Consider the following 18,063-nt stretch of genomic DNA (forward strand, 5'->3'; position numbering starts at 1 on the left):
AGGAACAAGTTTGCACAACCGGATGAAGAAGCACCTTTTGGACGACACTTGAAGGAAGTCACTAGGTACCTGAACATTGGAATACCAAGCTTCACCGGGACTTACAACACCACTTTACCAAAAGAGGAGAGATGGATGATTCAAGTTCAAGTTCCAGGAAGGACATTCACGCCAGTCACTAAGTGAGGAGTCCTGGATTAGGGGGTCTCCGGACAGCCGGACTATCTCCATTGGCCGGACTGTTAGACTATGAAGATACAAGATTGAAGACTTCGTCTCGTGTCTGGATGGGACTCTGCTTGGCGTGGAAGGCAAGCTAGGCAATACGTATATGGATATCTCCTCCTTTGTAACCGACCTTGTGTAACCCTAACCCTCTCCGGTGTCTATATAAACCGGAGGGTTTTAGTCCGTAGGACAACAATCACAACATACAATCATACCAAAGGCTAGCTTCTAGGGTTTAGCCTCTCTGATCTCGTGGTAGATCTACTCTTGTAACACCCATATCATCAATATCAATCAAGCAGGACATAGGGTTTTACCTCCATCAAGAGGGCCCGAACCTGGGTAAAACTTCGTGTCCCTTGCCTCCTGTTACCATCCGGCCTAGACGCACAGTTCGGGACCCCCTACCCGAGATCCGTCGGTTTTGACACCGACATTGGTGCTTTCATTGAGAGTTCCTCTGTGTCGTTGCCGCTAGGCTTGATGGCTCCTACTATCATCGGTAGCGATGCGGTCCAGGGTGAGACTTTTCTCCCCGAACAGATCTTCGTATTTGGCGGCTTTGCACTACGGGCTAATTCGCTTGGCCATCTAGAGCAGATTGAAAGCTACGCCCCTGTCCATCAGGTCAGATTTGGAAGTTTGAACTACACGGCCGACATCCGCGGAGATTTGATCTTTGACGGATTCGAGCCACAACCGGGCGCGCCGCACTGTCTTGATGGGCATGACCTAGCTCTGCCACCGGACGGTACTCCAGAGGCCGCGCCCACACCGGCTCCGACCCTTAGCTCGGAGCCAACTGCGCCAATCGAGGATGGGTGGCTAGACACCGCCTCAGGGGCTGCAGTCTCGATGGCGATCGAGCCAAACACCAGCATAATCCTCTGCGCAGCCCGTGACTCCAAGGTGTCAGACTCTCTCCCGGACCCAGAACCATCCGCGCCCCTGCCAATCGAATCCGAGTGGGCGCCGATCATGGAATTCACCACCGCGGATATCTTTCAGCACTCGCCTTTCGGCGACATTCTGAATTCTCTAAGGTCTCTCTCTTTGCCAGGAGAGCCCAGGCCGGATTATGACCAACAGGATTGGGATGCGGACGACGAAGAAATTCGACGCCCACCCACCACCCACTTTGTAGCTACTGTCGAGGATTTAACCAACATGCTTGACTTCGACTCCACAGACATCGACGGTATGGACAACGATGCAGGAGGCGAAGATGAACCACCGCCCACAGGGCGCCGGACGTCCACTTCATCATATCACGTATACATGGTGGACACACCAAAACAAAACGACGACGAGGAACGGAAGGACGCACCGAAGGCTTGTTCCCTCAAGAAGCAGTCAAAGCGGCGGCGCAAGCGCCGCCCCAAATCCCGCCTCGCCAGAAATAACGACCACACAGACCCAGCGTTGGAGCAGGGCGAATCACTGCCGGACCATGGCAATACGGAGAATCAAACCGAACAAACCAATTCTGTCAAAGATAATAGTCCGGATGACACAACGCCGGACAAGCGCCCGGAGCAGCAGAACGCACGTCAAAGGCTCGTTGCCACTGCGAGGAGCCTAAAAAAGCAGAAGCAAAGGCTCAAGGCTGCGCAGGACACACTCCAAATCAGATGGAGTAAAGTACCCAACACAGCAGCGAAGTACGGCGACAATCGCCCCACAGAGAGCTATCCAAAGCGGAAATTGCTACCTGAATTCGATGAGGAGGCCTCAGACCCCTCACAACCAAAAATCAAAACGGCCACCTGGCCGGATAGACGACCTCACAGCCAACATCAAGCGGCAAACAACGCCACTCACAAGTCAATACGCGACCCACACAAGGGCTCGCACCAAAAGGACGGCGCAACCAGATCCATCTATGGACCACGCAAGCGCGCCCCAGCTTACAAGATAACACAACAAACATCCGAATAATGCGGTACACCCAAATACAGGGGTGCAACACACCCCCTATGTTTCACCAATGAGGTGATGGACCATGAATTTCCAGAGGGATTCAAACCCGTGAACATAGAGGCATACGACGGAACAACAGACCCTGGGGTCTGGATTGAGGACTATATCCTCCATATCCATATGGCTCGAGGAGATGATCTCCACGCCATCAAGTACTTACCCCTCAAGCTCAAAGGGCCAGCCTGCCACTGGCTTAAAGGCCTCCCCGAAAACTCCATTGGAAGTTGGGAAGAGCTTGAAGACGCTTTTCGGGCAAACTTCCAAGGAACTTATGTCCGGCCTCCGGACGCGGACGATTTGAGCCATATAACTCAATAGCCCGGAGAGTCAGCCCGAAAACTTTGGAACATGTTTCTTACTAAAAAGAACCAAATTGTTGACTGTCCAGACGCCAAAGCATTGGTAGCTTTTAAACATAGCATCCGTGATGAATGGCTCGCCAGACACCTCGGCCAAGAAAAGCCGAGAACGATGGCAGCATTAACAAGCCTCATGACCCGCTTTTGCGCGGGTGAGGACAGCTGGCTAGCCAGATGCAGCACTAGCGACCCCAGTACATCCGAAGTTAGAGATGGAAACGGGAAATCACGGCGCAAAAGCAATAACAAATGCCGAAACAAAGGAGACATCACGAAGAGCACGACAGTAAACTCCGGATTCAAAAGCTCTCGGCCAGGTCAGAAGCCGCCCTCTAAAGGCGCCAGAGACGAACTGTCCAGCCTGAATAAAATTCTGGACCAAATATGTCAGGTCCATAGCACCCCTGGCAAACCAGCTAATCATACCCACAGAGAATGTTGGGTCTTCAAGCAGTCCGGCAAGCTCAACGCCGTACACAAGGGGGAGGATACACCAAGCAAAGATGAGAATGGGCCTCTCAAGGGAGATGTTGGGGAATAAAAGAAATTTCCACCAGAAGTCAAAACAGTAAATGTGTTACATGTGATCAAGGGCAGAAACAAAACGACACTCCAAGAAAAATACGCCCGAAGGCCTATCACCGCGGAGTCCTGCCACTGGTCGTCTCAATCAATCACTTTCGACCATCGTGATTACTCAGCAAGTATTCGGCGTGCAGGATGGGCTGCCCTGGTATTAGACCCAATAATTGACGGGTACCACCTCGCATGAGTCCTGATGGACGGTGGCAGTAGTCTAAACCTGATATACCAGGATACAATCCGCGAAATGGGGATAGACCCAACAAAAATTCGCCATAGCAATATTACCTTTAAAGGAGTAACGCCAGGCCCAGGGGCTCGTTGCACGGGCTCCCTCCTACTAAACATTATATTCGGCTCACCCGATAACTTCCGTAGCGAACATCTAACCTTCCACATCGCTCTATTCCAAAGTGGCTATCAAGCACTACTCGGACGCGAAGCTTTCGCTCGCTTTAATGCAATACCACACTACGCTTCCCTCACACTCAAGATGCCCGGTCCACATGGTATCATTACAGTGAACGGAAATATTAAGCGATTTCTGCGCGCCGAAGAGCGTGCAGCTGCCTTAACAGCCACACACTAAAAACGGCCTCACCAACTAATTAGCAGGTCCCCTATTACAATACAAGGGGCTCAACGGGCGCAGACAAGTGGCAATTCTTACTCACCTTGAATTATACATGGTTTATTTAAAAAACTATCTTTTTGCACGACAACTTTTTTACCTAAGCTCCTCTCTTTTACAGATAATCATCGTGCTACACCCGTCTAGGATACAGCACAACAGAGACACAGGCGCAGACGTGCAGCAGGGACCCTCTCCAAGGATTCTTTTTAGATTAAGACCCTGCGTAAACCTTTTTACTGTCTCTTGTTGATACATATCCACTGAATTCTCAGCACAATTGAGAAGGATGCTGACGTCTTGGCATGTGGCCACGTCAGAATAACGCACGTACCTGGACACAAGGGGCTTCTTACAAGCGGCACTATTTCGGCCCGGTTTATACCATAAAGACCGAATACCTTAGGGAGTGTTCGGCGTCGCGAGTTTGGCCTTATATGCATCAGCTCCAAATCATTGTCTTTGGTCAAATGTTGGGTTTTCCCGGCTCCTGTGTTTTGGTGCCTTACGTTCCGCTTTACCGGCTAAGGTAGCACCAGGAGAACTACTGCGATTGTGCCCTGGTTCATCTGGACGAGCGCCTCAGTAGAGAAAGCCAAAAACTAACTGTCATGATATAGCGTGAGACTGGTCAACCACTCGATGACCTATCGGGATGTTAGAATTCCTCCGCCTTAACGAAGGGCCGTTTTCCGGCCAGGCATATATGCACCCCGCGATCGGGAGAGTGCGAAGCCACCAGGGGCTATCTAGTAGCCCCACTATCAAACTCCTATGGCTAAGTGAAAGTGTTCAAGCATTATAGTCCGGTTGCCTCACTCACTGCACTATCACCTCCTTATCAGGACCAAGACGTTGGGTTAAGTGTGAACATGTGTTTTTTGCGAGCACCTCCGCATTATATGCGTGGGGGTTGAAGCCGACGGCTGCAATCTTTCAGGTTATACACATGTATACATAAACGGCCGCACAGGAGGCATCATACTACTTTCAGGCAAAAGTATAAACATAGCCTTATAAAAACTTCATAATAGCATTATGTTTACAATGAGAATACATATCACTCAAACATAATATTTTTCGAGCACTGGGCCTCTATCAAACGAGCACCCTCGAGAACTTCCTCGAAATAGTGTTCGGCAGCCACACGGCCTATGGCTGAACCCTGCGCCGCAACAGTGGTAGCGTCCATCTCCGCCCAATATGCTTTAACACGGGTAAGGGCCATCTGTGAGCCTTCTATGCAGGCCGACCTCTTCATCGCATTAATGCGCAGCACCGCATCAAGGAGCTGCTGCACTGAGCTGAAATAGCTGTTCGGCTTAGGCCCTTCCGGCCATAATTGATCCACAACAGACCTCATGGCGAGTCCGGACAACCTATCCAGTTCGGCCCATTCGGCTAGCTGGTCAGTCAATGAAAGCAGATGCTCTGGAACGTGGAATTGCGTCCAGAACAGCTTGTCCACTTCACGATCTGTCTGACCTTGGAAGTACTTGGCCACATCGGCAGCACTCGCCGCCAAATCCATATACGCATCTGTCGAGCTCCACAGCCGATCCAGAGGGGCATACCATGGATCTCCGAACTTCCTCCGTAACATGAAGGGTTTTCCAGCCGCAATATCCCCGGCTTCCCGCAGCTCCTCCTTCTTTGCTCTCATAGAAGAACGGGTGTCTTTGTCTGCCGCCGCGGCCTTCTCAAGGTCCGTTGCCTTCGCTTGGTTCTCTTTCTCAAGGACCCGACAACGGTCGGCAGTGTCTTTCAATTCTACGGCCATCTTGGCCATCTTCTCTTGGCTCTCGCAATGTGCGGCCTTCTCGGCTTTCAACTCTTCGGCCGCCTTCAAAGCAGCCGCATTACTACTCCTCGCTTGCTCCTTGGCTCGGGCAAGTTCTGCCCGCAAGGCTTCCACGGTGGCAGCCCCATCTGCAGTCACAACATATTAAAGATATTGGCATTATGCTGCTCTTACTATATGGCATTCACCGGATAATAACACTTACCCCGTGCCTCGTCAAGCCTCTTGTTAACAAGCTCGATGTCGGCGTCTGCCGCATCCAGTTGCCATTTTAATTGGGCAAACTCCCTAGTCCGGCTAGCCACCGGAGCTCCCACCAGCTGCACATAAAAGTAGATTGGTTATTGCCTGGGAATTTGATCCTCTGTTCGCCGCCTTTCTCGATGACAACCAGAGTCTCAGGGGCTACTATAACATGTGCAGTACTATCACATATTATCTCACATACCTCAAAGCCTGTCGATAGACTCATAAAGGCTTCATGTAATCCGCTTTTAGCGGACGAGATTCTCTCCATCACCGTACCCATCAGTGTACGGTGCTCTTCTGAGATGGCCGCTCGCCTCACCAACTCCCTCAGAACGTCCGACCGCACACTAGACGGTGCCGGACTCTTTCATATGCTCTCTTCGGGAGCCGGACACTGGGGACTTCTGGGGTCTACGGGACTATCTTCTGGCCTCACCGGATCTGGAGAGGCCCTCCGCGACGACACTTCGAGGTCGCCCGCTTCTGTAGCGGAGGAGTTCAGGGGAGACGTTTCGCTCTCCATCATCTCTGGAAGAAGATCCCCCAATGACGAACTCATTTGAGAGGGGCTGAGGCCCGAACTGCAAGATATATGCGGTAGTTGTTTTCTCAGAGGAAAAAGATAGCATACTCTTACTATTAAAATATTTTGGATCACTTACGACTCATTGGAGGGCAGATCCCCTCGCGGACTTCATGCGGCAAAATCACCCCCCGAGGCAGGACCCTCTGTGGGAGACTTCTTCTCCCGTTTGGAGGCTTCGGCTTCCGGATCCTCGGAAGCAGTCCTTTTCCTCCCCCGGCCGTCCTCCTTCGTGGAAACGCTCATTCCCTCGGTCGGAGCGGGAAGCGATGGGGGCCCGCGTTCGCCCGTATTATCCCCCTCGGTATCTTCCTTCAAGGGTTCCGGGCAAGGTGCGACCTCGAGCATCTTCTCCAATACCGGATTTTCCAAACCCTCAGGGAGGGGGGCCAAACACCGAATCATCTTCGCCTTCATTATCCAGCCCTGGTCAAAAGGCGAACTCTCAAAAATAACCTCGAATAAAAGACAGTGTGTTCGGCTAAAGGATTTCTTACTTGTTCGGCGGCGCGATTACTGCTCAGGCCCACGTCCTCAGTGATATCCGAACACTCCACTTGAGGTCCGAAGAATGACTTGTACATCTCCTCGTGCGTCAGGCCGAGGAAACTTTGAATGGCACGTGGTCCCTCTGGGTTGAACTCCCACAAGCGCAGGGGCCGACGTTTGCATGGCTGGACTTGACGAACCAACATAACTTGTATTACCGCAACCAAATTGAAATCTCCTCGAAGAGATCTCTGATGCGGCTTTGCAGTATAGGCACATCCTTGGCTGGACCCCAGCTCAGGTCCCTGCTAATCCATGACATCAGTTGTGGTGGGGGGCCCGGGCGGAAAGCGGGGGCAGCCGCCCACTTGGCACTTCTGGGAGCCGTGACGTAGAACCACTCCCGTTGCCATAATTCGGATACCTCTGGAAAGGAACCTTTCGGCCATGGAGCTCCTGCCATCTTGCCTATTGATGCACCTCCGCACGCTGCATGCTGCCCCTCGATCACCTTCGGTTGTACTTCAAAGGTCTTGAGCCACAGGCCGAAGTGAGGGGTCACACGGAGGAAGGCCTCACACACAACAATAAATGTCGTGATGTGAAGAAAGGAGTCCGGGGCTAGGTCGTGGAAATCTAGCCCGTAATAGAACATCAAGCCCCTGACGAAGGGATCCAGAGTGTGGCCTAGACCTCGGAGGAAGTGGGAGACGAACATAGCGTTCTCGTTGGGTTCAGGAGTAGGGACGACCTGCCCTTGAGCAGGCAGCCGATGCGAAACCTCGGCGGTCAGGTATCTGGCCTCCCTCAACTTCTTAATGTCCTCTTCCGTCACAGAGGAGGGCATCCATCGGCCTTGAAGGCTGGATCCGGACATGATTGAAGATCCAGAGCACCTAACCTGGGCTTTGGGTGTTGGAACTTGAGGCGGGGGAAGGGTTTGGTTGAGCACGAGAGGGAAAAAGCGAAAACCTTGTCCCCTTATAAAGAGGGTGAATATCAAGCATCCTCTCCGTAGCCGTTTTGGACTTAGCTATAATCTAGGAGTCCTAGACACGGTTGGGTTACCCACGAACCGCATTAATGAGAATCCCGTAATCAGGGGAACACGATCTCCGCTTTGGCAAGACGTGTCAAGAAACCGACTCGAGTTATGTGTGGAGTTGGTTAAGAGAAACGGTTCGAATGATCACCGGGCCATGACATAACGTCATGTTGCCAAAGCAAGCTAGCGGATTAGATCTGTGAAAGCATTATTCTCTACGGTGAAATGTGGAACTTATTTTGCAGGGTCGGACACTATCCTCGTATTCAAATTCTTTTGTGATGTATTCGGAGAAGGAACCCGCCTTGCAATGCCGAAGACAACTGTGCGTCAGACTCATCGTCATTGAAGCCTGGTTCAGGGGCTACTGAGGGAGTCCTGGATTAGGGGGTCTCCGGACAGCCGGGCTATCTCCATTGGCCGAACTATTAGACTATGAAGATACAAGATTGAAGACTTCGTCTCGTGTCCGGATGGGACTCTGCTTGGCGTGGAAGGCAAGCTAGGCAATACGTATATGGATATCTCCTCCTTTGTAACCGACCTTGTGTAACCCTAACCCTCTCCGGTGTCTATATAAACCGGAGGGTTTTAGTCCGTAGGACAACAATCACAACATACAATCATACCGTAGGCTAGCTTCTAGGGTTTAGCCTCTCTGATCTCGTGGTAGATCTACTCTTGTAACACCCATATCACATAGGGTTTTACCTCCATCAAGAGGGCCCGAACCTGGGTAAAACTTTGTGTCCCTTGCCTCCTGTTACCATCCGGCCTAGACGCATAGTTCGGGACCCCCTACCCAAGATCCGCCGGTTTTGACACCGACACTAAGCCCATAGAGTTTTCCTTCAATGCACCAACCTGGAGTCTAGGAAAGAGTATGGCAGCTCACATCACCATGGGACGCATTGGAGAAGTTTATCATAAGGAGCTTAAGGATACTATCTATCAGATTTGTGGGCGCCGAGACGAGCAATGGGAAATGATCAGTACCAGGAAGGATAGATCAATTGCAGCTTTCATTTAGGAGTTAAACCAGCATATTCGTCGCCAGGAGAACCAGATGTGCGCAGGAATGATAGATCTGAAGAAGGCAATGGCAAGGATCACGGAATTGGAGGAAGAACTCAAGGCTACACGCGAATATTATGAGGAGGAAATCATCGTACTAGTGGATAAGAATGCCGACCTGACAATGAAGCTAGGAGTATTCATGGGAGACCCCGCACCAGGAGGAGAAGACGAAGAACCCAAGGAGATTCGCCCAGAGGACTACATTATCATCAACAACACCGACTCGGACCCTGACAATAGCGATGATGACTATGAAGACGAAGCTGGAGCAGACATCATGGAGTCTTCAACCGAAGAATATTTTTAGTAGACCACCACATCAGTAGTAGTATTCCACCATATAAATAGTATAGTCCGAGCACTTTTGTAACGATAGTTAGATTGATTGTATGCCCTTGCTTGCTTGATTGAGTGAAATATTTGTGTTTGTCTCATGTGCATATGGGTAGTGTTTTCTCATTAGACCTCATTCTATTCTAATCTCTCCCCTCTAAACCCATCAGATGCCTCCGAGACATGACCCCGGATTTACCTTCCCACCGGAGCTCACTCAGTTGATCTAGCAGCAGAATACCCTGATGCAATTGTTAGTTCAGAACCAAGGCAACAACAACAACAACAATCCACCGCCACCCCACCAGTTGATAACTTAGCCCGTTTTCTGAGGTTGTAGCCACCGGTGTTTTCCAGTAGCACCGATCCGATAGTGGCAGATGATTGGATCCACAGGATTGGAAGGGAGTTAACCATTGCAGGATGTACAGATGCTGAGAAGGTGCGTTTTCCCGCACATCAGTTGGATGGACCAGCAGCCTCATGGTGGGAGAATTACACTGTCACATACCCTATAGCCACTGTTACATGGGATCAGTTTCAGCAAGCTTTCCGTATAGCCCATGTCTCAACTGGAGCTATGAGTATGAAGAAACGTGAGTTTCGCAACTTACGCCAGGGGAACCGTACTATGGCTCAGTACGCGGATGAGTTTAGCAAGTTATCTCGCTATGCCGCTGACGATGTGGCCACAGATGCCGCAAAGCAGGAGAAGTTTATGGAAGGGCTGAATGATGAGATGAGCATGCAATTGATGGTGGCAACATTCAACAACTACCAGGAGTTGGTAGATAAGGCTCTTATGATTGAAGGGAAGCAACATCAAATTGAGAGCCGTAAGAGGAAGTATGGACAATGAAGGTATAATTCAGGAGCTCAGCAGAAGTCTCGCCTAACCCCGAACTCGGGAGGACTTGTTCATAACCATGGAGGCCACACCCATAATGGAGGAAGTAACCATAATCATACTGGCCCAAGGAATGTGAATGGGAATGGAGCAAGCAACAATCAGAACCGCTCCAATCCAGCCACACCCGCCAAGAGAGACCTAAGCCACGTTACTTGTTTCAAGTGCGGGAAGACTGGACACTATGCCACAGAGTGCCCTGAAGCGAAGAATGGAAACGGCAATGGGAGCGCTGGAAAGAAGCCCAATCCATTCAACAAAGGACAAGTGAACCACGTCAACGTGGAGGAGGTTGAAGAGCAGCCAGACGCGGTTATTGGTAAGTTTTTGGTTAAGTCTTTTACCGCCCTTGTTCTTTTGATACTGGTGCATCACATTCATACATATCAAGGGAATTCGTGGATAAGTTTAAACTACCAACCCAAACCCTTAGGACCCATCTGTTAGTGAGTTCACCTGGAGCAGAGTATATGGCTAGTCGATGGTGCGACCAGATACCCTTAACCATTGGTAGCCATGTTTTTCCGTCCGACCTAATAATCTTGGAGTCACAAGGATTGGATGTGATATTAGGAATGGACTGGATGTCAAAGTATGGAGGAAGCATCGACTGTGTTAGTAAGTCAATTTGTCTCACCACCCCGGAGGGAAAAAGGATCAAGTATGTATCTAGGCATGCACTAAGGAGTATCCAATTAAATACCCTCATGGGAGTTGTTCAGGAGGAAGTGCCTGTAGTCAAGGATTACCCGGATGTTTTTCCAGAGGAGTTACCAGGCATGCCACCGGATCGAGACATTGAGTTTTTGATAGAACTGTTGCCAGGCACCGGGCCAATATCAAAGAGACCATACCGGATGCCTGCAAACGATCTGGAGGAGATTAAGATACAGATCAAGGAGTTATTAGAGAAAGGTTACATTCAACGGAGCTCATCACCATGGGGAGCCCCAGTGCTTTTGGTTGAGAAGAAGGATAAGTCTCTAACGATGGTTGTTGATTATCGTGCGTTAAATGAGGTGACGATCAAGAACAAATACCCACTGCCAATGATCTATGATTTGTTTAACCAGCTGCAAGGAGCCAAGGTGTTTTCAAAGATCGATCTGCGATCTGGATATCACCAGCTGAAGATACGAGAGAAGGACATACCAAAGACAACATTCACCACACGGTACGGGTTGTATGAATATACGGTCATGTCGTTTGGACTGACTAACGCCCCTGCCTACTTCATGAGCATGATGAACAAAGTGTTCATGGATATTTGGACAAGTTCATTGTGGTGTTCATTGATGATATAATGGTATACTCGAAGAACGAGGAGGAGCACGAAGAGCATTTGCGTTTAGTTCTCGAGAAACTCAAGGAACATCAGTTGTATGCCAAGTTCAGCAAATGCGAGTTTTGGCTGAAGGAAGTTGGATTCCTTGGACATGTTATATCAGGAGAAGGTGTAGCAGTAGATCCTACCAAGGTTCAGTCAGTCACTGAATGGTTGGCACCCACTTTAGTTAGCGAGATCCGCAGTTTCCTTGGACTCGCAGGATACTATCGGATATTCATTGAGAATGTTTCCAAAATTGCGAAGCCAATGACGGAGTTATTGAAGAAGGATACCAAATTTAAATGGATAGAAGAATGTGAAGCGAGTTTTCAGGAGTTAAAGAAACGTTTGACTACAGCCCTAGCGCTGATTCTGCCGGATATACGCAAGGAGTTTCAAGTGTATTGCGATGCCTCTCGCCTAGTACTTGGAAGTGTGCTTATGCAGGACGGAAGAGTTGTTTCGTATGCCTCGCGACAACTGAAACCGCACGAGTTGAATTATGTCACGCATGATTTGGAGTTGGCTGCCATAGTGCATGCGTTGAAGACCTGGAGACATTACCTTATTGGAAATCGTTGTGATGTGTACACGGATCATAAGAGTTTGAAGTACATTTTCACACAGAAGGAGCTGAACCTTAGGCAGAGGAGATGGTTGGAGCTTATAAAGGATTATGACATGAAGCTTCACTATCATCCAGGCAAGGCCAATGTTGTAGCAGATGCCTTGAGCCGGAAGAGTTATGCTAATACCCTAGCGAGCACGGGATTGCCGAAGGAGTTAGCAGAGGATCTCAGGGAACTTCAATTGGAGATTGTTCCTAGAGGTTTTGTTGCAACAATGGAGGTGCAGTCTACATTGTTAGGAAAGATTCAAGAAGCTCAGAAGGATGACAAAGAGATTGCCGAGATAAAAGAGAAAATGAGCGAAGGAAAGGCCAAAGGTTTTCGTGAGGATGAGCACAACACCTTATGGTTCGAGGACCGTGTTTATGTGCCCAATAACACAGAGATCAGGAAGTTGATACTTTAGGAGGCTCATGACTCACCATACTCGATACACCCCGGAAACACCAAGATGTATTTGGATTTGAAGGAACATTTCTGGTGGACTGGTATGAAGAAGGATATTGCCGAGTATGTAGCCGTATGTGATGTATGTCAGAGAGTGAAGGCTGAGCACCAAAAGCCAGCAGGATTGTTACAACCTATGCCGATACCCGAATGGAAGTGGGATAAACTTGGCATGGATTTTATCACCGGATTACCCAGAACCAAATCAGGATATGATTCTATATGGGTAGTAGTTGACCGCTTGACCAAAGTAGCTCACTTTATCCCAGTGAAAACCACCTATACAAGTGCAAAGTTGGCCAAGATATATATGACCAGGATCGTATGTCTGCATGGAGTTACAAGGACAATCGTATCAGATAGAGGAACATAGTTTACTTCAAAGTTTTGGCATCAGCTGCACCAAACTTTGGGGACAAGGTTGGTGTTCAGTACAGCATTCCACCCGCAGACAGATGGACAAACCGAGAGAGTCAACCAGATTCTGGAGGATATGTTGAGGGCTTGTGCACTAGATTATGGATCTAGTTGGGATGACAACTTGCCCTACGCGGAGTTCTCATACAATAATAGCTATCAAGCCAGTTTGAAGATGGCACCGTTCGAAGCCCTGTATGGACGAAGGTGCAGAACACCGTTGATGTGGGATGAAGTCGGAGACCGACAGTTGTTTGGACCAGATTTGATCAAAAGTCCGAAGAGAAAGTTAAGTTGATCCGAGATAGACTGAAGATAGCTCAGTCCAGGCAGAAGAGTTATGCAGATTCGAAACGCAAGGAAATAACCTATGAAATTGGAGACAGAGCATATCTACGAATGTCACCCCTACGAGGAGTGAAACGTTTTGGAGTTAAGGGAAAGTTAGCCCCGAGATTTGTAGGACCATATAGAATTTTGGAACGCATGGGAGAAGTTGCCTACAAGTTGGAGTTACCTGAAGGACTGTCAGGAGTTCATGATGTATTTCATGTTTCACAGCTGAAGAAGTGTCATGCTGAGATGGTCGATATACCGTTAAGAGATACAGTACCCTTGGAGGCGATTCAGTTGGACAGTGATTTGACCTATGAGGAGAAGCCAGTCAGGATTCTCGAATTTGCCAGCTGAGTCACCCGCAGCAAGGTTATCAAGTTTTGCAAAGTTTAGTGGAGCCACCATACCGAGGATGAAGCCACCTGGGAATGAGAGGATGATCTTCACAGGAGGAAGAAGTAGGTCAGTGGAGCCACGAGGGGCCCACAAGGGTGGAGGACGTGCCCGGGGGGGGGGGGTAGGCGCGCCCCCTGCCTTGTGGCTTCCTCATTGGTTGCTTGACGTCCACTCCAAGTCCTCTAGATCACGTTTGTTCCAAAAATCACGCCCCCGAAGGTTTCATTCCGTTTGGAATCTGTTTGATATTCTTTTTCTCCGAAACACTGAAATAGACAAAAAAACAATTTGGGTTGGGCCTTCGGTTAATAGGTTAGTCCCAAAAATAATATAAAAGTGTATAAATAAACCCATTAAACATCCAAAATAGAATATATAATAGCATGGAACAATAAAAAATTATAGATACGTTGGAGACATGTCACATTTCTTCTTCAAATCTTTGGTTTCGTTAGGCCAACTAGATCGATTTTTCTTGCCATGGGAAGAGGTGCTTTGTGATGGGTTTGATCTTACGGTGCTTGATCCCAGAGACAGAAGGGGAAACGACACGTATGTATCGTTGCTATTAAGGATAACAAGATGGGGTCTATTTCTACATAAATAGATCTTGTCTACATCATGTCATCGTTCTTATTGCATTACTCCGTTTCTCCATGAACTTAATACACTAGATGCATGCTGGATAGCGGTCGATGTGTGGAGTAATAGTAGCAGATGCAGGCAGGAGTCGGTCTACTAATCTTGGACGTGATGCCTATATAATGATCATTGCCTAGATATCATCATGATTATTTGAAGTTCTATCAATTGCCCAACATTAATTTGTTTACCCACCATATTCTATTTTTCTCGATAGAAGCCACTAGTGAAATCTACGACCCCCAGATCTTTCCTTTATTATATTTGCCTTCACGATATATTTTTATTTACTTTTATTTTCAGATCTATTAATCCAAAATACAAAAATATCTTGCTTCCATTTTTATTTATTTATTTTATCTCGCGTTCCCGCGAGATCTATTTATCCAATCTACTACAATTTTACCTACTTTTTACCCGTGAGGGATTGACAACCCCTCTCCTACGTCGGGTTGCAAGTATTTATTCTTTGTGTGCAGGAGCTGTTTACGTTGTGTTGCGTGGTTCTCCTACTGGTTCGATAACCTTGGTCTCATCACTGAGGGAAATACCTACCGTAGTTGTGCTTCATCATCCCTTCCTCTTTGGGGAAATACCAACGTAGTTCAAGCCACATCAAAAATAATTTCTGGCGCCGTTGCCGACGAGACATCATCAACATCTACCAGGTTCCTAATCACAAATCTCATCTCCTTGCAATTTACATTATTTGCCATTTGCCTCTCATTTTCCTCTCCCCCACTTCACAAAAATTTGTCGTTTTATTCACCCTGTCACTGGTATGCGTCGCTGCAATAAAAACGGTTTTTAACTCCTTTTCATGAAGGCATTTGGAACCTTCGGCAAGTGAGTGTGGGAGATACGGGGGTCCTTCCCAGACGACCCAGAAACTGTCGGGGATAGGCTTCCTTGATGTATACAGTTGTCCCTATATAAACGTTTCTGATATGTCGAATATCCCAAACGCTTCATCCTTGTTGCTCGTTTGTGCTCGCATTGCCATCGCAGTTAGAGTTTTGTGGTTTTACCTAAAACCAGACATATTCCATGCATGGGAGTTTTCCAGGCACGTACCAAACTGGCTCTATGTTTACGATGCCTAGCACATCACAAACAGTTCATGATTATAAACCGTGTACGACAGGTAGACAATCACACACATTTAGTTTTCCCGCACCGTATGTAATAGTGTCTGACATCACACACGCTTTGCAAACGGAAACTGTGTGCATTGTTACACATGTTTCCTCTCCATGAACCATGTCGGATTATGATGTATATCGCACATGCTGTGCTTTATTAACTGTGTCCGCCGTAATGACCTGCACACCGTAATTTCGCCCTAATTTAATTGCTGCCATTTAAAATTGTACCTAATTTAAACTTGAAAGTAGGCTATAGCTTTATTCATATCCATCAGGTTGAAACAAGAAATGCATTATTTGATTCACAGGTACATTTGTTTAAGAATTACATAAGAACCAAATAAAGAATGATGAACCAGGGTTCTATACTTGTGCTATTACCGATGGAAAAGAAAGAGGTGATAGACATTTTGGTTGTTGAACAAGGTGAACAGGAATGGCCCTATTGTGCTCTCCTGGATGCAGAAGGCACACACGACTCTAGTCCAACCCTTTGTGATGGCCGACCGCCAATCATGAAGTTTGAGAGGTAATCTTGAGTAAAGTGCTTCAAGATCCACTGCAAAGGAAAAAAGATTCAGATATTGTCATCTAACACAACTCATTACGGGCAGTAAAAAGAAGGCTACATGGTTCTTACTTACCATCTTGTAGTTCATTGTTGTCTTGCATAAAGTGTAAAAAAATAGTTTGATTGACATCTTTTGACTCATTTTAATAACAATCTTTATCAATTTCCTCACTTGATGCTGGTTCATGAATATCTCATTGCCCCATACGCAGAAAGGGTCGAAGTGTGGATCTTTGGCAATGACATATGTACCTAAAAGCACCAAGTTAATATTAGAAGCTAAACAACAATTGCAAAATGATGTAGCACAACACTCCCTCCATCTCATTATATAAGATTTTATTACATGTATATCTAGACATCATCAGAACATTAAGGTAACACTCTTCCTTGTTGCTATGTAGCCTGGGATTGCATATTTAGTCATTCAGTACAATGCATGTTGCTATGTAGCTTCAGTGTGCAGGCTTAAGCACGCTAGTTAAGCAAAACAAGAAGTGGAAATGTGTGTTAACTGCATCAGGCATAACATTTAAAAACAGGCAAATAGTCATTCAAACTAGTATTGTGCAGGTCTAAAGTACACTAGTTATTGTTAAAAAACCGAAAATGCATGTTAACTACAATATCCTTAACAACAACCAAATATCATAATTCATAGTGGTATTGTTGAAACTGATATTGATGAAATTGAACTGCATGGCAAATAGTTGCACATATAGAGCATCACATTGTGAAGAACTAAAATAAACAAGGCATAAGGCCATCTCTACCCGATCCTTTAAAAGTTAAAGGACGAAAACCCTTAGTGGATATATATTACTCCAGCAATTTTTGGCCTTTTCTAGTCGATCCCCTAAACTTAATGTTGTAAACTTCAATTTGATCAAGTTCAAAGCAGGTTCAACCGAAAGTAGCATGCATTCAAACATGAACATAGATAGTTTTGCATAACCGAACATAAACCATAAATTTAAACTAAGCTAAACTACTTTTGGTCGAAGTAGAGGTCGAGCCAATCCTTCCTCGTCATGTACGGTGTGCCGTGAGCCGGGTTCGGGCCAATGTCGTCGTCAGGGTCGTTGGGGAAGGCACTCCTCCACTCGTCGACGCTGATCTCCTCGTCCTCCGGGCCCACCTCGACGCCCTCTGCGCCACTGTCCTCGCCGCCTTCGACCTCGTCATTGGAGGAGAGCGCGATAACCTCGCCGCCCTCTGCTCCGCCGTCCTTGCCGCCTTCGACCTCGTCATCGGAGGAGAGCGCAATAACCTCGCCACCCTCCGTGCCGGCAAAGATCGCCCGCTCCGCCTCCACGAGCATCGGGTGCTGCCGGCGGAGTTCTTGCACGTAGGCCTCGTCGGCAGCCTCGGCCTCGAGGCGCTACCACGCCTCGCGGTCCTCCCACGCCATAGCCGAGCTCACCAACCTGACTCCGGCGAAACGAGGTCGATCGAACGTGTGTCAAAGGGGAAATTGAGCCTAGCCACCATGCCATGGTAGCGGATCTGCCAGCGGTCGTACTCCATGGCTGCGAGCTCAGTCGTGTGGAAGCTACCGAGCCACTGGCGGGTGTGGGTCTCCCGATCTGTAATCTCGGCGACCCACGTCCCCCACCATCGCTGCCGGACCCCGAGGTAGGACCTCGTCGGCTGTCGCGTCTGAGGGAGGACAGGGAAGTCCTCAAACCGACGTAGGGGCGTGGCGGCGAGCGGATTGGGGGACTGGCGACAACGGATCAAGCCCACGGAGGACGACAGGGACACCTTGGCGGCCACATCGCCGGTGTCGGGCGAAAAGGCCGCGATAAACCCCTTTTTGGCCATTGGCTCCACAAGCTCCCTGGCACATAGGAAGAGGTTGAGGATGGAAGCGGCGGCGATGGTGGCGA

The sequence above is a fragment of the Triticum urartu genome, chromosome 5, assembly GCF_003073215.2.
Source record: "Triticum urartu cultivar G1812 chromosome 5, Tu2.1, whole genome shotgun sequence".
Lineage (NCBI taxonomy): Eukaryota > Viridiplantae > Streptophyta > Magnoliopsida > Poales > Poaceae > Triticum > Triticum urartu.